Source organism: Drosophila teissieri, chromosome X (genome assembly GCF_016746235.2).
Source record: "Drosophila teissieri strain GT53w chromosome X, Prin_Dtei_1.1, whole genome shotgun sequence".
Taxonomy (NCBI): domain Eukaryota; kingdom Metazoa; phylum Arthropoda; class Insecta; order Diptera; family Drosophilidae; genus Drosophila; species Drosophila teissieri.
In genome coordinates this window covers 5,501,523-5,529,115 of record NC_053034.1, presented here as the reverse complement: position 1 = coordinate 5,529,115, position 27,593 = coordinate 5,501,523, and the positions used below count along the sequence as shown (strand labels likewise).

General features: G+C 42.4%; 1 protein-coding gene across 1 annotated transcript in view; it reads left to right on the top strand.

Moving 5' to 3' along the window:
- The first annotated feature begins 23,093 nt into the window (after window positions 1–23,093).
- The window catches only part of LOC122624309 (irregular chiasm C-roughest protein), a 33,393-nt gene continuing 28,893 nt past the window's right edge, over window positions 23,094–27,593 (top strand). Inside the window, exon 1 of the mRNA XM_043803804.1 lies at window positions 23,094–23,181. The gene's annotated coding sequence lies outside the window, so the exon portion shown is untranslated. The remainder of the gene's footprint in view (window positions 23,182–27,593) is intronic.

Sequence of the window (27,593 nt, the reverse complement as noted above, 5' to 3'; positions counted from 1 at the left end):
TGGAGTCAAAAGAATTTCCAGCCTATGTCAACGTTGCTCGCGATGGGGAGAGACGTTCTGGCATTCTGTTTACCAAAATAGACCGACAAATGTTCCCCAATCTGAAAACGGGACTTTAAGGCGGTGTGCAGTGGGAGAAAATAGCGACAATTGCGCTCAGTTAAATGTAAAATTAATATTTTTTTCAAACCAATCAACCAAGAATAAATCAGTTATCAACTATAAATTCTTAGATGATAATTGTTGATATCGTTCGTTGGTAGTTTCAACTATTTGAAAACTTAGTGTATGCAGCTTTCTGCCAAAGTAATTAAGATACACACATTTTCTCGCTGTGCAGCATCCCATGCAGGGAGGCACCCTGCTCCCCTCGAGATTTTCGCATTAAACATGTCAAACGCTCGTCTCGTCGGCTGCAATTAATAAAGGTGCTACATGGATGCGACTGGGGATGTAAATGGAATGGAATGACTGGATCAGGCGACCGAGTTGTCTGCCCGGAGTCTTAAAATAGAGGCTACGGCAACACATCTACAGATCTATCCCCCGAAGCTCCCATATCCCGGATCTCTCGCATTTTCCGGACTTTCGCCTGGCGTGTTAATTTGTCCCGGCTTTTCCACTATAAGTGGGTAGGAAAACCCCGGATCCGTAATGCCCCCGTCCACAAATTACGCCCCCTACACGATACACGGATGGCATTTCTCGTTATTTATTTGCCGCGTCTGTTTGTCATTTTCGGTATTTGGTACTCGGATTTTCAGAGGGTTGCGACCAAACAAAGCGAAATGGGGAAGTTGGACACTTTTTTTATCGCCCAGCGCGAGGCAACATTTTTCAATGTTTTCTGTGGGTGGGGAAAGGGGGGGTAGATTTTGGGCTTTACCTTTGCGGAGGGGCGCGACGATTATTGATCTTTAGCCAGAAGTTGGCTGCAGCGTTTGCTTCCGTGGCTATTTTGGGGCACCCGGGGAATACACAATTGAAACACTTCCGTTAATGCATTGATATCACGTGCGAGGCCATGTTGACAATCTGATTTCCAGATCCTTCAGTGGGGGAACCGCTATTCAGGGTGGGCCCCGGTGCTTCTTTGAAGATCGAGAAGAGTTAGAGGAAGTTGAGAGGGGGGGTCCATGGATGTATTTGGGGAGTGACATCAGCGTGCAGGTTAGGGGACTTTTAAGCACTACCTTTCGGAGAAAAACGAGAAACTTGGGGAGCAATTTCGTTTTAGAGTAAAATGTTGAATATATTAACCGTACACTATGAATCAACATTAGCTCCTTAATACCCATTAAACATTTTTTTGATAATAATATTCAAATATGGGAAATTTTATGTAGAAAACATTTAAATATAATCAATTGCAATACTTATCACTTACCTCACTCACTTGTTGCAAACTAATTTTAAAGATGTGGGAAGTACGAATATTGACTTTTCACTCACACTTTTATATTATTACCTAACACACTTCAATACACATTTTAAACATTTTAGAATTGATCACAAAAACAAAAAGAAAACCAAATGCGCAATTTCATATGAAAGTGCACGCACACTTGCACTTATGTGCACACATATACACTACCACACACATGCGATTGGGTAGCCAAAACGCAATTTGCCATTTGCAAAACCGCCGTTTGAATTGTATTACGCGATCACTTGTTACGAACACTACACGAGTTTTCCACAATTTAAAAGTCCGATTAACATAATAAATTAGTACAAATTATAATATTGCGCAGTTGAAATAAGCTCGGTGCGCGCAAAAAAAAATAGCGAAAAACCGAAAGAGGAGAGAGAAAAGAGCGATTCTAACGGTAGGTGGTGGCCGCTTTCGCATTCCTTCATTTTCTCCTTTGCTCCTTTCTTTGATCTTTTCATTACTTGAAACACTTCAACGCACACTTTAAATACTTATAAAATGATCACTACAACAACAACAAAAAAAAAAGAAAAAAAACACATTTTCTTTTCAAATTGCAAGCACTTTTATGTTCACGCGCACATAACCTTACACCCGTGCGTACATACATATATGTATATGTACATATGTATGTATGCATGTAGGTGTAGCAAAAACGCAATAATTGAAACGCCATTTCTAAAAACCGCCGTTTGATTCAAATAATTGCCAAATATCGAGTGGAAATAATTTTACCGGGTTGCGCGATCGCTTGTTGCGAACATTTCTAACGCGTTTTACATTTTTAAGCCCGATTAACAAAGTAAATTGATTAAAGTCATTCTTTTGCGCAGTAGAAATACGCCCGCGCGCAAAAAAAGAACGGATAACCGAAAGAGGAGGATGCAATTTCTATTCAAATTGCACGCACACTTACACACTTTCTTACACACACATACACTAACACACAAAAGCCATTTTTGATGCGTCAGTTGTAAAAATTAATTTAAACGCTAAATAACGAGGGGAAATTACTTCACCGAGCTGCGATCACTTGTAGCGAACACTTTAAACGCGTTTACCGCGTTTTTAAGCCCGATTACCTGAGTAAATAAATTAAATTAATACTTTTACGCAGCAGCTATGCGTTCGCCCGCGATGCTCGCGAAAAAAGAAAAGGTACGCCGAAAGGGGGGGCGAAAAAAAGAGCGATTCTAACGGTAGTTGCTATCCCTGCATTTCTTAACTGTGCTCCTCTCTTTGGACTCTCTTTTGAGACTGTTAGTTTGTTTAACCTTAAATTATTTTTATTATTAAATACATAAACAATATCATACTTATTAATGGTTTTTCTTTCCACTTTTAGTTAAAAGCTGTTACCACCGCAACGCACACCACGCACCCTGCACCCAGAACCACGTGGTATGTAGATATACATGTATGTATGTAAAATGCAGATGTAAATATGTAATATGTAGTTTGTCACGTGTTCCTTTAGTTTCTTACATGAATAGACTTAAGATAAATTGTATTTATTTCACTTACCACCATCCCCCTTTGCCCACCCATGTTATGAGTACCTCCCTTGCGATTCCACGAGGTGGTTGGAAACCGAGATTGTTGGTGGCTTCCTCCGGGTTTCTCCACATACAATCTTGTCTTTTGCAAATGTGTGATAAGCGCAACCCTTTGAGCGCCATGGCGGCGAGATAACTCAAGGATCCTGTTGAAATCGCAGCCATCATCGGCCAGCGGACAACTTTCGTCGCCGGTCATTAGCGACCAATTCAATCCAATCTTAATGGGGTCCTGGTGCCTGGTCGGAACACTCCAACTAAGTTCGGAATGGCAACTCAACTCAAGAGACCGAAGGGTCCACACCCACACCCACTTGAGGGGACTTGCTCGAGGATATGGAGATCGGGACTGACAGCTGCAGGCGTGCCTGACTGCAATTAGGAGCGGGCACAAGTGCTTCCAGATGACCTGGACATCGTAAATTATGGAGACGCGGCGCGGGCGTAACCCAAACATCCAAAACATGGAAATCAAATTTCGATGGGCCAGCTCGGCACTCTGTGTGTGTATGTATGGGGTTGACCACTCGAAAGTATCGAATTGCCCGGGGCTGCAGGCGCCTGTGGGCGGGTCCTGCAAGGACTTGGGCCTCCAGGGATAAATCAGTCGGGTGACAGCCTGCAGTTGCACTCCAAAAACTCTTACAAAAAATATAATTAAAGGCTCTTGGACATTCGAGCCAGGATAATGACAGCCTTTGTAATGCGAGACGCAACTTCTCCTTCTCCAATCGCCATCGCCATCGCCATCGCCTCCATCTCCTTGGGCATTCTTGTTAGCGTATTTCCTTTGAATTTGCGCCGCAAACTTTTGTTTATTTGTTTTGTCAACATTTCTGAATCTCTATTTTTTAGAAGTCGTCTTGGGTTTCGTAGCAAGTTTCGTATTCGTTTCATTTCGTTTTGGAAAATCAGGAAATGCAACTCAATCAAACGCGGAGCATCCATCCGTCCGTCCGTCCGTCCGTCCGTCGACTTGTGTGGCTTTGCTCACACGCATTTTTCACGCTAAGCGATCGGCTCTTTATTGGCCTTAAAAAAAAAACCATAGTATGTACATACATACATACATATATGCGTATGCCCGCTGAGCCCCCGGAAAAGAGCCCTCAATTTGTCATGCTCGCCGGGTTATTTCATCCTGTTTTCATTTTCATTCCAGTTGCGTAATGAATTTGTTTTAACCGAGAAACTGCCGTGTATTGTCATACACACTGGTGCTTAATTCTATAGAAGTTCTATAGAACTGCATTAATATTAAATTTTGTTTATATATCAGCTCATTGAAAAGGGTTAATTTATCTAAAAATTCTTAAGACAACAATATTTTATATATTGATTTCTTTGTTCCTTTGGCATTATTCCACCCATTTCTTTGCATCTCGCAGCACTTTTGACAAGTGGTGCTATTATGCTGAACACGACTGTGGCTGCCCAAAATGTGTGGAGTGAACTCTCTCTGCATGTGGCGCTTTTCATTGGATTTTCATTAATTTGAGCCGTGTAGTTTTTCCTTCCCGCTGTTTTTTTTTTTTTTTTTTTTTGGTATTGATGCTGTTGTTTTAGTTGTTGTAATTGGTGGTACTGTTGTTGTTGTTGTTGCTGCTGCAGTTTTTGTGGTTGTTGTTTTTGAAGAGGGCGCGTAATTGATTTGTGGTTCATGCATCCTAAGCAAACAAATTGGATTTGCAGCGGTTGAGCGGTAAGTTTCGGTGTTTTGGGGGCGGGAAAATTTGGTAGGCAAATCGGCGAAAATCCGAAAATCGGCTGGTGACCATAGCAAAAATGTATATTTAACTGGTAAAATAAGAGGTGAAATTTTAGAGTGGAAAGCAGAAACAAATAGAATACAACTTATTTATATATGTATGTATATGCTACCTTTAATGGGAAAACAATCAATTTGAAAACAAGACAGTGCCCAAATTGGCAGCTATGAACGGTGATACCTAGTGATACTTCTGCTGGGCTTCGCAGCAAATCTAAGCTTCGATTTGGAATCGTATTCGACATAAAAGTGCCCCAACAAATTATAATCCAATTATTGCTCGATGGTGAACAATCCATTATAAGGGTCCTTCCGGCGGACCCTCCACTCTACTATTGCCCCCCTCCCGCTTCCCTCGTATGTATAAGCTGCGAATCCAAACCGTTTCATCAATCATCCGGCCAATCAAATTCGCCGACTCATTCGAGTGACTTTGGTGTTGCTTTTGACACATTTCTCGAGCGCCAAATCGATCATTATCAGCAAAAATGCCGTCGACGCAAACGCCCCACAAAAGTTAAGTAAAAACAATATATGTATGTATGTACATGTGTATGTATTTGTATCTGTAGCCGACTAAAACGGAAAAGCTTACAATTGCAAAATACCCTTTGATATGAACATCCTTAAAATAGATTGATTTAAAAGTAATAACTACATTTTTTGGTTTAGTGTAGCTCACAATCTCTAACCTGTTTATGTGACTTTATATCTCGACTGATATACCCTCTGTTAGGGTATAGGCCACAAAAGTTTATTCAAAAATCACAAAAAGAGAGAACGATCTGTGGAAAGTAGTGGGCAGCTAATTTGGAGCCCTGATTTTGGTCATTTGGCGTCCGTTTCGTTCGTCTTGATTCGCCCTGTGTGCAAATTAAGTTTTATTAATTTAATTTCTTAACGAGCGGCGATCTACGCCGCGATTTATGACCCCGAATTATATATTGAGACATATTGCGCACGGTTTTGCGGCTTATTTATTTCTAATTTCGTTCAGAGAAGGCATCGTAATGACCGCTGATGAGGTGTTTATGACCGCGGCCAGGTATCTCGGATATTTTGCATTAGTCACGCTCATTGTTTTCAGCCGAAACGGGGGCGTTTCTTGGTTTTCGGTTTTCGGTTTTCGGTATTCAGTTGTTGGTTATGGTTTATATAGTAGACTTTATAGGCTTTATAGGTCGCGGATCGGCGTTACCTTTTGTCTTTGCCGCCTTCGATCTGGAGAGCAGTCATTAGACACAGGGAAACCGCTCTAAAATCGACCAGCTAGATGAAACTGAAAACGTGAGAAATTGATTTCGATATGCTGGCTGCCGACGCCGAGTGAATCGCCGGAAGCCCATCTCTTAGGTGTGGCCTACAATCACATGCAGGTTGCTTGCCTTTTTCGGATATATGAGCTTTTAAGTGGTGGCGCGCCGTCATGGAGACCATTAGTGCAATAACAAAGAAATTACAATATACAAAAAGACTTCTACACAATTGCCAAGGATTTGGGAACTCCATTTTGTCAAGGCTCCACTCGCATCGACAGGCGCAGTGCCAGCAGTGAAAGTGCTCCCCGATGAAAGGGCGAGAATTACTCGCACCCATTTGTGCGAATTGGTATAATGGAGCGGCGTGCAGGAATGCTCTAATCGGGCCACTGAATGCGGCCATCTGTCTATTTGGCCAGACCAAATAGCCCCGTCTACACACACTATACACTATACTATATACAACACCCCCGCACTTCACCATCACCCCACTCCACCAACACCAGCACCATCACCACTACACTCCACGAGATACTGGCCACTTAGCGGAACTCGAACTATAGGGCGCCCAAAAGTGCAGTGCGGAAATCAAACAATGCCATTAGGCTAATAATTGCCGCTCGTTATTGTTGTAATTGTCGGGCATGGAGGCTCTCTCTAGCTGCCAGCCAGACTAAACGTATTAATTAAGCTATTTATCTAAACTAATGCGAGCATTTAGTGGCCAAGACAAGAAGCAAATTGCACTCATTAGTCCGACAGTCCAGCAGTCCAGCAGTGAGGCAGTCCGGCAGTCCGGCACTCCAGTCTTCGATGAGCCGGCCAATCGGTTTTTCTCCCAGAGATAATTGGCCCGGATAAGTAGCAAGTGGCCAATGGCCATTGCCATTGCCATCGCCATCGCCACTGCCACGACCAGGATTGAGGAATGTTTTCGGGCCAATTGGAGATATCGTCACTAGCCGGCGGAGCGATCAGCCTGGGATGCGGCAGCTATATCATCATTAAAGCCGCTCCCTGCTCTTGAAAACGGGACTGTGAACACGCCGCAGTGCACTGGAAAAAATATAATTCAGATCCCAGTGCGGACTGTGCATGTGTATCCACGCGAATTCTGTAGCAACTTTTTTACTCGCAACTTGTGCGCTTTAAAGCCTAATTTTACCAACAACTCAGTTCTTTAATTCAAAGTTCAAGACGTTCACGTTCGAGGTCACCTTTTCTCGCAGTGCAGCTTATCGGCTGCCGCGTCATTAGCTTGATTATGATTATCAATGAGCACATCGCCAACGCCGTCGCCGTGCCACATTAAATAACACAAGAACTTGTCTTTGTCTTAAAACTGGAACTGGCACTGAAACTGAAACTGGAGCCAGGGCTCTTTCCCGGGCTCTTAACTGGGCTTTGGCTTTTGCTTTGTCTTTGGCTTTGTCTTTCGACTTGGCTTTGGACTTGGAGTTGCTCAACTGACCGCTGAACTTATTCCACAAATTAATCGTTTGCCACGAGAAGGAGTCCAATGGCAGCCGCTTGAATTTCTTCTTATAGATATGAAATTGGTAAATGTTCAAGTAATTTATTTAAAAGAGTAATAGTTTCATAGACAGGAAAAAGACCAATACAATTTCTAGCTTTTAAGTGGCTCTTGTGGTAACTTAAAATGTCGAATTTCGTCACTTTCTTGATTTCAGGGTATTGGAAATTCACTAAAATCCCGCTGTCGACATCGCCCGTTTTAATTTTCGCCTTAGTTACGTTTTTGGGGTTTTGTAGCTCGTTCTCCGATGATTTCAAAGATCTGGGATCTCGGGTTCGAGATCTGGTGCGTTTGATAAAAGCGATTGGCTTCGCAGGCGGCGTGACAAATTGCTGGGAGCCAGGTTTCAGATTGGTTTTTTGTGCTACGTTCGGTCGCAGGGTTTCACCACCAGGTCTAATCATTGTGATTAGCATAATGATGTTGTCGCATACATACATACGTACGAGTACATATGCTCGTATATACATTGATTTTGTCAGCTGTTGCCGGCTTCTGATTTCTTTAATGGAGCCCGGGGACAGAAGCCAGAGTCGCAGGACCCCAACTCCTGCACTTACACGTAATCATAATCGTAATAAAAGGCCACATATGGTTGCCAGGTAGCTGGGGGTACGACAGCCAGGAGGGGGGGGGGATAGGATAAGGATAAAAAGCGGGTCCTGGAGGGGAGCTGGCCACATGTGCCATCTACACACAAGAGCACACACACACACTCGCACACACACTCTAAGCGAGTGAAATGTGCTCATATTTTAGCATTCCCAACCCCCAAAAAGCAGCGCAGGAAAAAGTAAAGCGAGCCATCAAAAAGGCAACAACATCATCATAAGCAGCATCCTCAAAACACTCGAAAAAAAACGCTACACCTTCACGTACTACATTTACTGTGTTTTTTTGGCTTTTGTAGTTAAGGTCGTGCTTTCTCTTAGATACTTTCAATGAAATCTATTTTCATAGTTCCAGAGTGCCATATTAATATTGACTTTTGAAACAAGTTAGGCATTGTTTTGAGTGCTGGCTGCCCACCTTTATGAAACATCCGCAGCAACAATAAAAAGCCGCAGAAACTGTCACCAGGCACAATGTTTGACAGATGGACTTGCTAGCTGAAGCCGAGCTCATCTAATTTTCGGTATTTGTTCTCGCTGACGGGGGTTCCCCCCAGCACCAAGCCCCTCCCCCCTCCGCCCAGTCACCAGGCCCAAACCCCCCGTGCTACCGCATATTCCATTTCCGAAATCAGATTCGAATGCGCTGCTCGTGGATGGATCCTGCTCATCGCGTGTATCCTGCAAACCGCAATATGAATGAAGTTTTAATAGATGTCTACGGTGACACATTAAAGACCAGCCAAGCAAAAAGTGTGCAGGGGGAGGGGGAGGGGGATTGGCAGGGGGAGAATAGATGACAATGCGAAAGAATAATGAATCGCGAGATGCAAAGATACAAAGATACAGAGGTACAGAGATACTCAGATACTGGGACACAGGGATGGATACAGGAAGATATATGCGGTAGAGGCTGGAAATATGAAAGTACACGGAATCACTCATATTTTACGACCCACACACATCTGGCACTTTAATGGGGATTTGGGGATTGGGGGGTTGGAGGGTTGGGGGATTGGGGATTGAGGATTGGTTGCAGGCTTAAAAGATCATAAACTGCTGTACTCGCCATACGCAAAGTTCATAGTTCGTGGAATTACGGGGGCCAGAGATTGAATTTTAATTGGCGCGGCTTAAGAGTAACTGCATTTTATTGTAATTGCATTTTCAAGGAAAATGCGCTGCAAATGAGGGGACCAAATGGCTGCGTACGAATTTCCACGCATTTTTATGGCCCAGTCAAGGAAAATATGAAATCATCGTTTTACTAGATAGTAATTCAAACTTAGGAGGGTATTGTATGTAATCCAAATGAACAATGGTTCAGTTTAGTAACACATAACTCGCATTTTCCACAGCGCTTTTCCATCGACATTTTTCATGTCCTGCTTTTTATGGATCTGTAATGTTATAACGGGAAGTATTCCATATCGAAAAGGAATTGTTGCAGCGCCTTTTATCGCTGGCAAAGTTTGGAAAGTTAGTCACTTACCTGCGACTCCCCTCTCTACTCATTTTGCTCCTGGACCTCGGCAACCTTTCACGTTCTTGGCCGTAAACATAAAAGTTCCCTGCTTCCTTCCGCCAAACAGATGGGTGGCGAAAAGGGGGAGGGGTGTTGCCACAAAGCCCTGCATATTGTATTTATATTTTGTGATTTTAATGCGGCATTTTGTGGCTGCGGCTTCCGCTGCAAGTGGGTGTGTTTTTTACACGTGCACTCAGCGAAAAAGTATTGCTCATCCTTTAATTTGTGTCACCAAATGTGGAAAAGTCACAAGAAGCAGCTAAGTAGTTCTTCAACATAATGATACCCATGATTGATTAAAAACTAATTGAACAACATTTTGCTGAGTGTATGTGCTCGACATTAGCAGCAACATTTTTATGACATAATTTTTGTGTTGTTCACCAGCAGAAAACACAAAGAAAAGGAAATAAGAAGAAAGGGGCACCCAAAAAAGGTGGGCCACCAGACAATCTGCATATGTGGGTAGGAAAAACGGGGGGATTTACGGATACCGGAGCCCCGAAACTCCGGCGTAACTTCGATGACCTGGCAGGAGTCCGCAGGACGGGAATCGGGGATTCGGCATAGCGGCGGTTGCCTTGGACTCTCGGTTTTCCCCGACTTTCCCCCATTTCCCCATTTCCCGCTGAATTGTAATTACAAGCATGTAACCTAATGACACGCCGCCCACTCGAAATCTCCGCCAGATAGCTATGTAACATATATACGAGTATAGCCCCACCTTTCACCTTCGAAAGAAGAGAATCTGTTTTTTTTTGGGTTTTTCTTGTGGCTTAAGTGGAAAATGTTGTACAACAAACATGGAGATGGGAAAAGCAGGCGGAAGGACAAGGTATGAGTATATCATTGCTGGATTTTTCTGCGCTTTCATGCGAAGGATGCCGCAGGATTTTATTTAAAATTTCACATTACTGCGAGTTTCGGGGGCGTGGCCAAAGTATTAAATACTATTTAAGGTGGCGCAAATAGTGCAGCATTAAGGGAATTAAAACAGCGCAAAGAGTCACATGATTTAATCACTCCAAGCAGCTTACATGCGCGGAGAGGGGGTGGGATTTAAAAAGTGAAATACAAATTAGTAGCCAACGCAGTGTGGCTTAATGAAGACGCCGACTGACATTGGCCAACGCATCGTTACACGCCGTAACCTCTGACCTCAGCCCCGAATTCATGGAACCCAACCCGATTCGTTTGCAGGCAGGCAGACACAACCTCATTAACACCCACCCACACCCACACCCACGCCCACAGGGAAAAGTGGGGAAAACAAAAACGCGTCCCACCATCGCCAATTGCAGGTGTAATATTTCAATGTGCGTGGTGCTTTAACCCCCTAACGCCCCAGCAGTTGGCTAAATTTATACGCCGGCTTGGCTTTATGCTGCAATAAATACACTGCGAGCCGAGCTTTGCTTAGCTTGCTTCAATATTTGCATAACATTTCGATAGATATTGTTCGTGTGCGTGTGTGTTTGTGGGATCTTGCTTATCAATCACAATGGCCATGGCAAGCTGTGTGCTGCGCTTTTCTCGCAGTGTAGCAATCGCAAGGAGGCGCTGGCGAGTTATGTGCAGCCTAGAAAACAGGCTGGAAAGAAAACCAAGCCAGACCAAACCAGACCAGAATAGAACTCCCCCAAAACCCCAGAACAGCAGGCCTTGTGGGTGTATTATCTTTTGAATTTATTACCTACAAATGTTATTTCTAGAACGTTAGACACCGCGCTCGCTGGAAGCTGAGTTGCAAGTCGAGTTTTATGCGCCCGCCTCATCAGCGCGTTCATTAGGCGCCGCCCCCTCCCCTCCCCTCTCCACCGCCCTCATGGAAAAGCAAAAACTGAAGCCTGAAAAATACGCACAAACCGAAAAACCGGGCAGCAAAAAAAACGAAGAAGGAAATTGTGAAGGCAAGAAGGAAAGCCGAGGCAAAAACATCATTAAATTTATGAGAGACTTCGGCCGGGCAAAACACGTAAAACAGCTCGAAACAAAGCCGCTTTTGGGGCTGTGTGTGTGTGTTGGGTGTGTGGGTATGTTCAAGGGGGTATATACTGTACAGAAGTGTACTGCATATCTGTATATCCCGATATGGGACCTCAACTTTGGCATAATTATCCCAGCTGGTGCTTAGGCCAAAACTAAACATTTTCACTGGTTTTCCCGAACTCAGCGCAGCCGAAACTTTTGCCACCGACCAAAGAAAAGGCGCATAGATGAAATCAACAAGAAAAGTTTTCTGTGTACTGCTGTGATTTTGGCCAACACATTTTTTTAGAGCATGAAATATTTGAGAAAAGGACAATTCCATATAGTGGGTTATTTCTATTTCTACCAGGGAGACGATGAGATTTAAGCATATAACAAATAATTAAAAGTAGGTAACAAGAATCTGCTGCTTGTTAGTTGGCTGCGGGCGCTCTTAACCCTTTTCTGGCTTAACCCACAGGCAGCCGAGGGCCAAACTGTTGCATTTTCCCCAGCTTGCCTTTCCGCTCTTTGACATTCACAACAGTTTTTCCTGGCAGGAGGCGGTGGGTGGTGGACAGGGTGGTGGATGGGGGAGGTCATGACAGTTAGTCATAGCATGTTTACAGAGTGGGTGGTGGGTGGTTAACACACACACACACACACACGGGCGAAAGGGGTCGAGTCTGTGGGTGGAAAGCAAGACAGCGACAGCGACCATAATGGCGTCATAAAGATGATATCATAATTTCCTACTTTGCTTTCCTTTTTCCCCATTATTGTGCGGTCTCCCGCACTACGCTGCTCGCTTTCCCCTCTGTCCGCTGCTCCCTGCTTTTCATTTGCTTTTCCCGCTTTTTCCGCTTTTCCTGCTAACTGTTATTTGCTTTTCCCGCATTCACAGTAGGCAATCGTAGTGGTGCAAACTGATCTTAGCAAACCACCAAGACACATTTCAAAAAATGCTTAGTTTTATTTCGGATACTTATGACAACTATATTATTTGTAACTGTTTTGTGAAAATCTACATTTCAAGGGTTCTTTTAATTTTTAATTAACAATTTTGTATCTTTTTAAACATTCTTAGAACCATTTGAGGCACATAAATGTTTTTTTTTTAATATTGTTACAACTGGGCAAATCAATTGACTCTTCACTGTACCTTCCAATTTTCAGTTTTATTTTCCCATTTATGTGCGCTGCTTGTTTAGCGTTTCTATTTGAATGGTGGCCAAACAATTCGTCAATATTTGTCAAGCCGTTTGGTCAAGGTGCCAGCTCCGCCTTAACCCCCTAAAGCCCCAGTCCGCGGCCACTCTTAATGTGCTTGCAAATCGTTCCAGGAAATTGAGTGAGCTGCACTCCACTCTTGGCAAGGCAAAAAAAAAAAACGCAAAAAAAACGAACGTAAGAAAACGCAGGCAAAATAAATTCCCTTCGTTTGGAAAAATTATGAATAAATTTAATTTTATCAAGCGCACACCAAGCTGCTGAAAAAAGAAAAAAAAAACGAAGAAAAAGCGGAAATATTTTGTACAACTAAACGGACCATGGCACCCAGTAAAAAAACAGGGGGATTCCTCAGTCCGGAAATACATCGAGGTCCTGCGATGGGGCAGAGGCAGAGAAATGTTGCGAAAAAGAGGGGAAAAGGGGGGAAGGGGGAAAAGGGGTTCGTCATTCACTCCCTAAACTTAGAATCTATTTTTAAAGGAACTGCGAGCGTTCGCCTTAAGTGGCGGCTATAAAAAAGAATTGCGGAATCTGGAAATACGCTTCAGATCGCAACGAACGCGGAATTTGCGTTTTTAATGGGCTCTACTGGGAAAGCGAATTTCCAGTTGGTAATAAATAGTTGCGGCTTAAAACACAATCCCCTCATTTCATCATTATTTAGAAAATGTGCTGAAGTTAGATAGTAAGCAAAGCAGCTTCTAGGAAATTATAGATTTAAATTTAAAATGTTTAAACATGGTTTAAAATCAATTTAACATAAAAAAGCGTGGCAAAAAATGGGCAGCTTTTAATTACCAATTAATGGGTGGGGTGGCCAAGAGAAGCTTTTACGACCATCTTTCATTTAGGCCATATTTCGTGTTAACATTTAACGCGCCCTAAAAGCAGCCACCCCCCGCAAACCGCAAAAATGGCCCCAACTTTAAGTTAATAAAATTTTATTTGCCTTTCATTTTCATTTACTTGAATTTTATTATTTTATTTTGATCAGCCAACGGCATGGACGTTGGTGGGAAAGAAAGGGAGGGGGGGCCAGTAAGCCAAATTGACATGAAATCAAATGGAGAAATTTTTATGAAGCTATTAAAGCGAACAACAGCAGAAACGGAACCGAATAAATAAATAAGAAACTGCAAGGACCTCTCAAGGCGAAGGAAAAGCCGAGAAAAACATATTCGAGCATGGCGATGGCGATGGTGCGGGGAAAAGCGAAGAACGGAAATGGGGAATGGGAATGGGAATCAAATCAAAGTAAAATTAAAAACCCATAAAAAAGCGCGCCTTAAGCCGGAAAAACAACAACCGAAAACTGACGAGTGACAATATTAAATGGCCAAAGACAAAGACGCCAACTGGGAAACTGGATGCCGAATTTGCTGTCTGTACTTTGCAGATTTTCACTTCTCAGCATTCAAGATTTAATTACATATAAATTGTAGACATATATTTATGTAAGTAAAATTTGTTAAATCATTATAAATATGTATTAGTTTGAACTTAGCGCTCTCCGATAAAACGGTATATGCATTCGATTAAATAGAGACAAATATTTGACTAGCATACTGCGCCACGCCCACATGTATCCAAATCCAGTTGGCAAATCCCTTGAGCCAAAACCCAAAGTTTCCCATGAAATTGCCACCAAAAATTTACATTAACCCCATGGAGTGTGAACGTAAATATGTGCCAGCACATATCTCTTTCAGAATAATTAAATGCTAAAGTAGTGCCAGACTCCTCGAGGCTCCAACGCTGACGCAGCGTGTTGGGTTTTCCCCAGGAAAGGCGGGGAAAAGTGGGGAAAAGCAGGAAGAAAACGAGGAAAAGTCGAGGAAAGCGGGCAAAAGCGGGAAAAGTGTCAGCCTCTGTGGGGTTAAATGGCAAAGAAACTGAAAAGGCACACACTCAAATGAATTAAAATGCAATTGAAATATGGCAAATGGCATGCGTCGCTTGTCGAGAAAACGGCTTGAAACTCTGGTGGTTGGAAAATGTGAGGGAAATGCAACAAGCATTCAGCATCCAGTATTCAGCATTCGATTCAAAGATGTCGCAAACATCCCGAGCATACATGCAAACTGAGCCAAATAATTCCGAAATGCTATACTCTAAATGAAATTATGTTATTAAATACTAGTATATATTATGTCTGATATAATATTTCATGTGCGTTTCCTTTCGAGCGATAACTCGGCTCAGTAGGACACAAATGTGCAAACGTGTTTCAGTTTCGCAAAATTGTGTTTTTACGCAAAAGGATGAAAACGAGGAAATTGCATCAACAAATCGATTTCCACTTACTTTTTGTTGATTTATAAGTTTATAGCTCAAGACTTGCAACTATTCACATTTAAATCAAATGTTCGCTGTTCCTGTAATAGATTAACAATTATTTTGGCCAAAGTAATTGCAGTTCTAGAACCGATTCCCATACAGCCATTCAACAGCGAACGGCATTTGGATTCTCATTGATTAATTATACCCGTTACTCGTAGAGTAAAAGGGTATACTAGATTCGTTGAAAAGTATGTAACAGGCAGAAGGAAGCGTTTCCGACCATGTAAAGTATATATATTCTTGATCAGGATCAGTAGCCGAGTCGATCTGGCCATGTCCGTCTGTCCGTCCGTCTGTCCGTCTGTCCGTCCGTCTGTCCGTCTGTCCGTCTGTCCGTCTGTCCGTCTGTCCGTATGAACGTCGAGATCTCAGGAACTACGAAAGCTAGAAAGTTGAGATTAAACATACGGACTCCAGGGACATAGACGCAGCGCAAGTTTGTCGATTCATGTTGCCACGCCCACTCTAACGCCCACAAACCGCCCAAAACTGCCACGTCCACACTTTTGAAAATTGTTTTGATATTTTTTCATTTTTGTATTAGTCTTGTAAATTTCTAACGATTTGCCAAAAAACTTTTTGCCACGCCCTCTGTAACGCCCACAAACCGCCCAAAGCTGCCACGCCCACACTTTTGAAAAATGTTTTGATATTTTTTCATTTTTGTATTAGTTTTGTAATATTCTATCGATTTGCCAAAAAACTTTTTGCCACGCCCACTCTAACGCCCTCAAACCGACAAAAACTGTCAGTGTTGAAGATTCTCCTTCGCACTTCCACTAGCTGAGTAACGGGTATCAGATAGTCGGGGAACTCGACTATAGCGTTCTCTCTTGTTGTTTATAATTTATAAGCAGCAAAGGCGCACAGACATTTTGGATCCTAATATAATACTTCCCAGTAGTTTCCCGCACTCAATCTATTATGCTGGGCGAGCTTATTAATATCGCACAAAAGACATCAATCAAATGGACAAATTGAAAATTATTCCACTGGACGGCAAAGTGCAAAGTGAAGTATTGAAATATGGCCAAGATCATTTAATTATAAATTGGCGCATAATTAAAGAGCAACAATTGCGAGCACAATGATGTCTCATCGTCACTGAAGGTTCTACCTCTCACCTGCCATCATCGCGCTGCTTTTCCTGCCCACTTTTCCCGCCCACTTTTCCCGCCCACTTTTCCTCGGCCCGAGCCGACGTCTTAAGCTTCAAAAACACTCCTTTGTGTCACTCTGGTATTTAACCTGCAGCTTTTGCCGCCAGTGGGTGGCTAATTGGAAATTTAAATGCCGCTCCAGCGCCCACAGATGCTGGCACGCCCATTGCCGCCCACGTACCGCTGCTGCTGCTGTCGCTGCTGCTGCTGCTGCTGCTGTGGCAACAACGTCTCACGTCTAATTAAACGTGAAAATCCTTGACCTTTGAACCTTTTGTCGGGGTAGCGCGGCTCAGGAAAACCCCAAGCCAGCGACAGAACAGGAAGTGAAATATTTGCCTTGGCATTGCTTTGACATTGTTTGTGTGTTCGCCGTGCACTGAGCGAAAAGCCCGAGGATCCTGAGTCAACTTGACTTCATACTTACGTACGTACGTTAAGGGGCACCCTTATAGTTTTGGCCAGTGTAGTGAGCACCCTTCTATGGTTTGCAGCGTTGACAGTGGCTCATCTCACAAACACATGTATGAATGTAGGGGGTAAGGAAAAACATTTGCCATTGTTGTTCCAAGTGGCGTCACTGGTGTTGCAGCAATTGTTGAAAACGCAATTTCGATTCGATGCGCCCTTCTTCTTCTTCCCCTTCTTCTTCTTCGGGGCATCCCCCCTCACCTTTTGTATTTTTGTATTTTCGTTCTGGTCCCCCCACTCCCCCCGCCGCATCCACTGCCCCCGAACGAGCCACTCGAATCGCATTTCAGTTGGAGTGTGAATCATTTCCGTTCGAATTTGGTTCATTGCATGATTTTCACATTAAGAGCGGGCAAGGGGCAAGGGGCAAGGGGCAGGGGGGAACAGGGGTTAAGATCTTGGCAGGACCCTCGCTTGATTGTGTTTTCCTTAACTTCTTTTCGAGCGCAATTATTGACGTGTGCCCCCTGGAAAATAAGAAAAAATTGAAACGCCAACAATGAGCGACTTACAACAGTCACGGTGCTTATTTTTCAGTCCAACTGCATTGATACTTAAGCAGTTCGCATACCCTATACTTCTTAAGCACTTGACTATGCCCGGCTTTATGGTAAATGTGCTGGGTTATACGAAATGAACGACTTAGTGTAAGACTAGCAAAGCTATTGATTTGCAAGCTATTGATATCGATACTAACTACTAATGGGTAGCACAACGTCTGCTACTCTCGACTCCGCGACCCAACTCCTCCCTCGCTTCTTCAGTTGGTATTATTTGCGCTCGAACGGCTTGAGTAGCATTATAATTGCCCTACTAGCGGCGGAAACGGAAGCGCTCATCACGCATCCCCCTTCCACATCGGGCCCTCTCGTTCGCACCCACTTGAGTGCGCGAGCGTTAAAAGAACATTTTTCGGCCTGACTAAATAGAAGTATCAACGCCGAAACTCAATTTCCAAACAACAACAACAGCAACGAGCGGTGTGGTGGCTGTACACAAATATATCAAACGCAAATACAATAACATCAGGCATCAGGCGCTAAGCACACACAAAACTTTAATATTTAAAATTTTCTATTGAAATGCCCGAGCAAACAGTCAAATACAAAATACAAAATACGAAATACAAAATACAAAAAAAAGGGAGCAGGAGGCAACAAAAAAACAAATCACAAAAATGCACCAAAAATGCATAAACCAACGGAAGTGCCAAGCAATACAGATTTTGTAGGCCGCGATTCGAGGCTCTGATACAGTGGAGTAAATAACAAAAAAAAAATACAAATTTTATTTGTTAAATTATTTTTCTGAAGGGGAAAATCTTTTCAAAAGTCGTTATCCTAATTTTTGTACCAAAATTATCGGTATTTTGGCCACAGCATGGAAAATAACCCACCAAATATGAAGTTTCATACCTCGTTAAGCTCGTAATATCATTGCCAATCGATTGGCGTTCAAAAAAAACCATTTTAATTTGAGTCAATTTTTTGCAAAAAATCATGATGTTACCCCTTAAAAAAAAATGCAAAAAAAAGGTCAAAAATATATTTTTGGAAATCAACAAAACTGTGATTAGGTTTGTTTAATTGGATCATAAGCTGCACAAAACAGTCATTTTTACGGCCTTGTGACTCATTTTAGCCAAGTTATGATAAAATTACCCCAAGTAGATATAGAATTTTTGTATAAAGCCGATTTGCTGACCTAAACTATTCCCTTTCATGTGTCAAGCTAGTTTTCAATTCATTTGATGTCATCAGAGTGAAATACCTCCTCTGGGTTTTCAGCTCGTTTAGCCCACTGTACTTGAGGCGGCGCTTCCTTCCAATTTTCATTTTCATCAGCTGTCATCGGCCACAAAATAACAAAAACAAGAGCGACTCGAACAACTGCAATCATAACAACACTAAAGAGGCAGAACACAAACAAAAGCGGCAACAACGTCGTAAAAGGGCAACCGAAATGAGAAAGAAACTGCCAGAAGAAAGCGACAAAGAATGAAATTGGGGGGCGGAGAACCTAGAGAAGAAAGATAAAAAAATTCAAAGTCAAAACTGCTCGTATTCTGGCTTCTGGATTCTTGATTTTCCGGAGTGCAGCAATTAGATTAAAGCTACCTCTCCCGCTCCCCTTCACCCACGAAAACCTTGCCTGGTGGGGATCGCATAGCGCCGTCTCTTTCGGCCCGTGCATAGCCCTCTCTTTCGGCAGACAGCTTCCGCTGTTCCGCCCTCGATTATGCGGAAACAACTCGGAAGGCTCAACTACAGTGCAGATTGCCTGAATGGAATTTGTTTCTACATATAATATGTATGTAGCTAGAACTTTATTTACATTTGAATTTCCAAGTTCCCTGACATAGATTTTCAGCATAAGGCAAATTTTTCTATAATATTTAATATAGGTTTTCATCATCAGGCAACTTTCTTCATAATATTCCATATAAGTTTTCAACAGGCAAATTTCTTAATAATATTCTTTATGATCCCTCGGCAATGCTACACACTTTTGTATACATACGTGAGTCTATTCCTAGTTCACTGTACCATTCATCTGCGGCTCATTGGCATTTGAAGCGTCTCGTGTTTCCGTTGCCCATCTCTCTCTCCGCATTTAGCCCCCTCTCTTTCTCTTTCCCTGTCCCTGTCTCCTTCTCCGTCTAAAGTCGTTTGTCGTTTCCACTAAGTAAGTAATCCCGATAAATAAGAGGAAGAGGCGAGCGAGCGCCAAACGAGCATCCAAAATCCCAGGAAATATGCACAAAAATGTACATAAATTCGTTTGCCAGGGGAGCAGGGGGAGGGGGCCAAACTGATCCACATGGACACGTGTGTCCCGCTCGGCATCGCAGCGCCCTGTCCCCGTCCCTCTCTGTGCCCCTGCTCCTGTCCCTTTCGCTCCGCACCTCGGCATACCGCTCAACTACCTCATCTGCCGTTCTTGGCCATTCATTCCCATTCATTCAACGCTTCATTGCTGCGGTAATTGCTTCCAAATGCTTAAACGCTCGCATTGTTGTTGTCCCCTGAGACACTGAGCGAAAATCGTGCTGAAATCTCTGCAACTGAACGCTTTACATTTCCAAAGTTCAACGAAGGAACCAACACTCACATATATAACATATTTAAAACCAAATAAGATTTCTTTCATAAATCTTCGAGTGCAAGCAGCAGGCGCATTTCTCGCAGTGCACCCTGATTCCTTGGTGTCGTCCCCACTCAGCACTATCTCTTCCGACTTCCAGTTTTCGGTTTCAAGTTGGGATGTCCAACATGTGTCGTCGTCATTGATTTGTTGTTGATGGGCATGCGACGGCTGCTGAGCTGTGCGAGTGCGACGGGGCGATGGGCGATGGGGCGTTGGAGCGGCACATCGCCTGTCTCCCTCTATTGACATTCGTCTGTCACAACCGAGAAATCAAAATCGAACCAAATCGAACCAAAAAAAACAACAAGAATGAAAAGCGAAACGAGATCCCTGGCCCAAAAATTTCCCAAAGACGCCCCCCTTTTTTTTTTTGTTGTTTTTCGGTTCTGGTGCAGGCATTTTTTCTTAGTGCTTTTTTTTGTTTTTTGGGAGGCGTTACTCGTAAATTTCTGTATAAAAACATTTCGCATTAACGTAGATAAAAACGCACTGGACACTGCACAAAAATGTGGCTAGTTAGCAGCATTTTTCAAACATTTTTTTTCTTAAGTGCATGTAAAACTTAAACTAAATTTAAGCATTTTAACTCTTCTTAAATTGTTTAATATTTTAAAATGTTGAGACGAGGAGATAAAAGTAGCGCTGACCCAGAACCGATTTATAAGTAAAGAGTTTGTGCGAAGAAGTGGGCGGTAGGTGGGCGGGTAGTGGGCGGTAGGTGGGCGGAGTATGGAAAGTTCTCAGTTGCATTCTGGGCCAGCTTTTAATTATGGGCCTGGCCTTTGTTGTAAACATCTGTTGTGCCTTCTTCACATTGCCGCCTTTTCACTCACATGCTTCTTTTTTGCATGCGCATTTTATTTAAATTTTTAACCCCATTCCCAATCGCCGGGGAAAATGAGAGAGCGGCGTGAATTGTCAATAGTTCTTCGAACTGGAAAAACTGGCGAAGGGGGGAAAAACGCTTTTCAGCTGCTTTGTCACGAGATCACAGTGGAAACGCGGATGCTGTGAGCAGAACTTCTACAAATTATGAATATAAATATTTTTAAAAAATTTCAAATAATTGTTGACGAAAACATCAAATTGAGCCATGCATAATTTTTAAGAAAAATGAAATGTTTCATATGAAAATCAATGTATATAAACATTTAACTATACATTTAATTTTCAAAATTCAAACAAACAATTATTTACATACTTTAAATATAGCTTTAAATATGAACAATTAGGGTGTATAATTGCATAGTTGCCACTGTGTTTCCCCAGCATTTGGGTGACCCATTCGCCGCCGGTGGAAGTGGAAGTGGCAGTGGGACTCTTTATGCCAGTTTGTCTTATCAATGTCAAGAGTTCGCCTTCCCATATAACACTTTTCCCCCGCGGGCGATGTCTCCTCCAATATATTACTCCACCTATGTGCGCACAGTCGCGTTCAAGCTATTAGCATAGAACTGAAACTAGTGTGCAAATAAATATGTTCCATAAAGGCGAGCTCAAATAATCTATGAAATGTATGTGTTACCTGGATACCCAAATTGCACTGAAAATCCGTCACTGGTGGGAGTTATAGGTTTTCACCTTTCTGTAAATTCGTATTTATAGTTTTACACACATTTCGATGTGGGGCATGCTGTTGGCGCTGTCACTTTTGTGTGGCACTTCCGCTTATGTTTTTTTTTCTCTCTCTGTTTCGGTTTGGAGCTGCTGCATCTGCCGGCCACCAATCAAGATTTTAATGCGTCGGGCCCGATGGCTAATTTATGCCGGGCTATAATATCACTTAAGCCGACCCCCTCCCCCACCCCCACTCCCGATATCTTCGCATATGGAAGGCCCCCCGAAAAAGGAGAAAAGGAAAAAAAGAAAAGAAAGCAAACGCTGAGCTGTTACCGAAAACAGAACTGTTATATCCTTAACATGGCAGCCGACAGCCGACGACCTGGTTTTTAAGCACGAGGCTGCCTTCGTTTCAGTTCGTTTAAATTTAGTACAACATGCTAGCCGGGCAACGCAGCGAGAGCGAGAGAGAGGGAGATAGAGCGAGAGAGAGAGGGAGAGAGGGGGGAGCATGCAGCGGAGCGAAAGAGAGGGAGCAACGCTCGGGTGTTTTATTTTTAGCAGGCACACTACGGCACGCGAACTCCACTTTTTGGGAACACTTTTCCCATGCTGTGTGTTCTGCGGCAGGGGGGGGGGGGGGAGTGGTGAGGGAGGGGGGTCCCAAACGGGAACAGTTTTTCCCCCTTGGAGCATTTCACATTGTTTTTGCATGCGCGTGTGCCTCTGTTAACGGCGACGTCGACGCCGGCAGAGACGCCAACAGCAGCGACGGCCAAAGAGCGATTTTCCTATAACAAGTTTTTAGTACGTGTTCCGATGTCGAGTAATTCGGTTGCGTGACGCTCGCAGCAACAACAAGCCATCAATACAACAACAACAACAGCAACAACAGCAGCAGAAGCAGCAGCAAACACAACAAGCTAAATTTTAAATAATAAAACAGCCACAAACCAAATACTGCATCCAACACAATACGAAATAAACAACTAACATCTAATGCCAGCAACCAAATTTTTTTCAAAGTGCAATCTGTGTTTGTTCCTAGAATTCATGAAGTCTATAATTTAAGTCCGGAGAAACCATGCCGAAAAATCGCAAAATAAAATCCTTAAAATATCGAAAATAATTTCGAAAAAAATCACTAAAAATCCGCAATAAATCTGAAAGTAACAAAAAAAATTAATTACTTTTTTTTGTTATTGTGTGTGCCTGTGTTGTTATATGGTGTGCGTGTTGGCCAACTTCCTGTGCAACCGGTCTGCGAAAGAGAAATATCCAGCCCATTCATTCAGCATCCGACGCAAGTTGCACCTGCAACAAAAAAATACAACAACAAAAATACGCAACACAACTAAAAAAAAGTAAAAAGTAAAAAAAAAGTAAAAAACGCTTCTCGTTTTCTAGACGTAGAAGTTGGCGACATAAACCCGTTTCTTGAGTGGGGGAAACAGCAGCGCCTCCAAGGCCAAACACGATATCCACTTGGTCACAACACAAAAAAACTACAAAAAACACATCGCAGGACCGCGAAAAACAAAAAAAGGCTGAGAAAAAAACACAGCAGCGAGCAACTTTCCACATTTTTCCTGGGCATTTTCCTTTATGGTAAGTCGCGTTTAAGGCACTTAAGTGATATGCCAAGTCTTCAGCTATTATGGCATACGAAACATGCTAAAGAAGCCAAGTAGAACGCTTTTCTTGAACGAAATGATTATATTATTTAAACTTTAATTTTAAAGCACACACACGTGGTATGTGTGAGAACCCGTGACTTACTTCAAACATTTTTAGTTTCAACGTATTCTCCAATTCCTTTAAGGAGCACACAATGTTTGCTTTCTGTGCGAGTGGGTAAACTTAAAAAAGCCCAGAGGGTCTGGCAAGGGTTAAGAGGTCTGAGCCCGGCTCGAGGACTTTTACTCAAGCTAACCGAAAAATGTTTCTCCTTCATATTTGATGCAGCTAAGTATGCTATGCTTTATTTTCCCCCCATTTTCCCTGCGAGCTTTTCCTTTTGTTTATCTTGCATTTAAGGGGCGCTGTTGCTTGAGTGCAAGTGAAATCCAAGACCGGCCAATCGTCAGTCGATCCATCCAGCCATCCAACCATCCATCCATCCATCCATCAATCAATCAATCAATGCAAAATGACTGGGAACTTTTGTTTTTTTATGTCATGTGGCCGTGGTACATGGCGAAAATGTTTCAAGTCAATTAGGAAAGGCGCCCGCCCACGTCATAAGTGTGTTAAAAAGAAATGAAAGGTGGGTGGAGGTAGAGGTGGAGGAGGAGGTGGAGGTGGGTGGGTTGGTTAGGTGAGGTGGTCGGACGCTTTTCCCAGGGGGTCAGAGGTCGAATTCCGCTTCCGGACGGCGCTAATGGAATGACCACAACTGCCAGGCTTCCACCACTGAGCAAATTCACTTGGGTGCGCTGGCTTACAACGGCTATTCATGTTGATTTAGTATGCATAATTATTTTGTGGCCCTTTTTTGCATTTAACGCTGGCTCTGCGCAAACTAATTAAATAGTTTGACATCTCTTAAATAATTTCTCTGGATAATTTATCTGCTAAGCTCTCTTACTTTTAAAACAATGTACATATTTTAGAAGCACTGCTGCTTTTACTTACACTTTAAATTGAGTTAATGAAGTTATTCTTAAAATTATAACTCCTTGAAATATTTACGACTATTTACTATTTTCCATAGTTATTTTTAAGGAACTAAAAAGTTGCCAGCTGGATAGTAAAAAAAGGTACACCACCGAGCTCCTCGCATTTGCGGAGATAAACTCTTTGTGGCTTCAACTCTGACAGATGGCATTTGATTTGGTTTAGATGCTCGTGCAATTTAATTGTAGTTTGCGAGCGATTCGCTTGAAAGTCGGTGGAAAACCCCCCTCCGAGTTTCCCACTCCATTAACTTTTAGCCAATTGCCAAAAATGACAAAAGACAACAGCAACGCAGAAAAAACCTTGTTTGCCAATCAAATTTTTCAAGTGAAGACCACAACAAAGCAACTGGCGAGGAAGAACGGGTAATAGCGACAACAACAAAAAAAAAGGGGGAGGGGGAGGCGGGGAGTATTCGGAAAATTGTGGGTGGAAAACCTCAACAAACCAGACCAAAAATATTTCTCTCTTCTCCTGTCTGTTTTTTTGTTTTTTTTTTTGGTGTTTCACATTTTTTCTGCGTTCTTTGAGTCATAAAATTTCAGATTTTTTCAAGTCGAAACTTTTCTAATCAAATTAAGAGTAAGGCAAATGTGGGAGGCGGGCGTGGTCGGCGTGGGCGTGGCAGTGTGATGCTGTGAAAGTGAAAATTATCCAAGTCAATTTAAAGTCGAGCGAGATATTTAGGGTACAGTGCAGCTCATCAACTTCTAGTCTAGTTATGAAAGCATTTATTTTATAATAAGTTACAAAGTTTATACAAAGTATAATAACTACATATATATGCTTAGATTAGAGTCGCCAAAACATACAATTTAACTTTAATAATCGACAATAAAAGAATATACGCAAGTGGAATGTAGAACAATAAATCCAGCGCGATGGCAAATGGAATCCTTAAAAGTGCACACAACTTCACAGACTTCTCAACTCTGATCCCTTGCCAGTGATTTAACGACGTGAAACGCACTGTGCTGCCCCATAAAAATGTTCATCATCATTTGTTGCTTCGCCCAACTGCAAATGGGCAAAAGTTTACACATCTCAATGACCTTGGGTACTGGGTACCACGAAAAGCGCCCCAAACAGAACAGCACCCACCCACCGTCAAAAAAAGAAAAAAAGAAAAAGAAGAAAAAAACATATTTATTTATAAATACGCTGCGAAAAGCGAAGCGGGAAAAAATAGAAAAGTTTACTGCATAAAACTGAATTACCGGAAATTGGCCAACAAAATAAAAGGGAAATAAACGGCAATGCGAAAAAATGCTGGAAGCCCTTGTTTTTTTTTTGGCCAAAAGTAGGTGGCCAAAATGGAGAAGGAAACGGAAAAGTTTTTTACCTACTTTGAAAAGCGGCAAGAAGCTTGGCCAACAAAAAAGTGAAAAATACTCACGAGCATCGGTACTTATGTATATAAATACATAATACACATACATAAGCAGGAAACTAGTCCAAAAGCGCGATTGCTCGAAATCACACTTTAAAAATTCAGATCTCTAGTATCGATGAGTATTTATGCAAAAAGCCAAGGATCTGTCCATTAAAAAGGTACACTTAAGTGGGACAACTAAGTAACACAACTAATTGGAAATATAAGTAGAATTAAAGGGTTTTCTCTTCCGTAAAAGTGGTAAAATGCCACAGCCAAGAATGAGCAAACAACTGGTTTTAAACTGGCAGCCCAAAAAAGTGCGCCATAATTTCAGCATTTTCTTGAAATTTCATTTAAATTTGCGTGCCTTTTTGCGGCTCCTGAATACTTTTTGTTGTAATTGCAAGTGCGCCACTTGCTTTTGACACCTGCTTTTCATTGGGTGGCTTTCCAGGGGTGTGGAAATGCCAGCAGGGGGGGAGGGGGAGGTCATTTATTATGGCCAGCTTCTTGGCTTTTCCGAAACCCACTCCACACGCCCATTTCTCTCTCTCTCTCTTTCTTACTCTCCCTCTTTCTCACACTTTTTTGCTGTTGCTGGCTGTCGCCGTTTGTAATTGACATGAAAATTTAATACCATAATTTTATTTTGCACTTGGCCTACACTCCACGCCCACCAAACACCACCCACCCCCCACCACCCATCGCCCACCGGCCTGGAACGCCTGGTGTTTGCCTTTGTGCTTTTTTAGATTAGAAAAGTTTGCGTCCTTGTTTGTAATTTTTATTTTCATTTTTATTTTTATTTTATGTATTTATTTATTTTTATTTTATGTATACATTTAGGTTGCTCTTTTCCTGTTTTTCTACGCCTATGCAGGCCGAGCTGTGAAAAGGGCAAAGTTTTCGGTCGGCTCTCGAGTTTTTAAAGTGGACAAAACTGCAGTATTTCATTTTCTTCGCCTTTTTCCCCGCTTTCGGAATATTTTCCGAGATCGATCGATTGCCATTGAATTTAAATTTAATTCACTTGATTTTTGCCACAATTTAAGTTTGTTCAAATAGTACAACACACTAGAAGGTATTTAATGTTATTAATAACATTTTTAAACTGAATGGAATGGAATCCAAGGAATGTCCAATTTTTCTACCACCCACAAGGAATATCCTTACTTAGCCAACTTGATTATTATTAAAGCCGCATATCCTGGCAATAAAGGACTGCAATTGAGCTGCGATTGAGTTGAGCCCGTCTCACTTTGGTTATTTGGTTAATTTTCGTTTATTTGCAGGGGCGAAATTTTCATTTCACTTTGCCGTTGTGCAAATGTTCCACTGTTTTTTGTGTTTTCCTCTCCGCCAGGCTTTACTTTCCTGATTTTTGGTATGTTTTTTATGTTTTTATGTTCTTCTCTGCTTGTGTTTTTTGGCCTGAAGTTTGTGCCTCCATTTGAGCAGAAAATCGCGTCGCTTGCTGCCGGCGCTTTCTGCATTTGAATGACCTGGCAGCGAGAGAGCATGCTTAATAATTCAATTCATAGGCCCAGTCACGAGAAGGAGTCACGGCATACAAAACAAGGCGAAAGAGCCAGCATACTCGTATACATACTTATATACATACATACATATATATGTATGTACATATGTACATATCTCTCGTGCATAAAACAGAAAAAAAGAAAACAGAAAAAAGACGAGGAAACAAAAGTAAAAGGCCGGCACTGAAAGAAGTTGGCCACTCATCCTTCGTTATCCCTGAAGGGTCCTGGCATCCTTAAACGGAGTGACACCGTCCAGGAAGCCGGGTGTCCTGCCCTTGTCCATTTCACCTCCACATTAGAGGCAAACAAAATTGGAGGGGGGGAAACAAAAATGATTTTATTTTTATTTTATTTTGCTGCCGCTCGTCGCTGTCTGTTGCTGTTTCTGTTTCTGTTGCTGTTTGCCTTCATTTGCATATACAATTTTT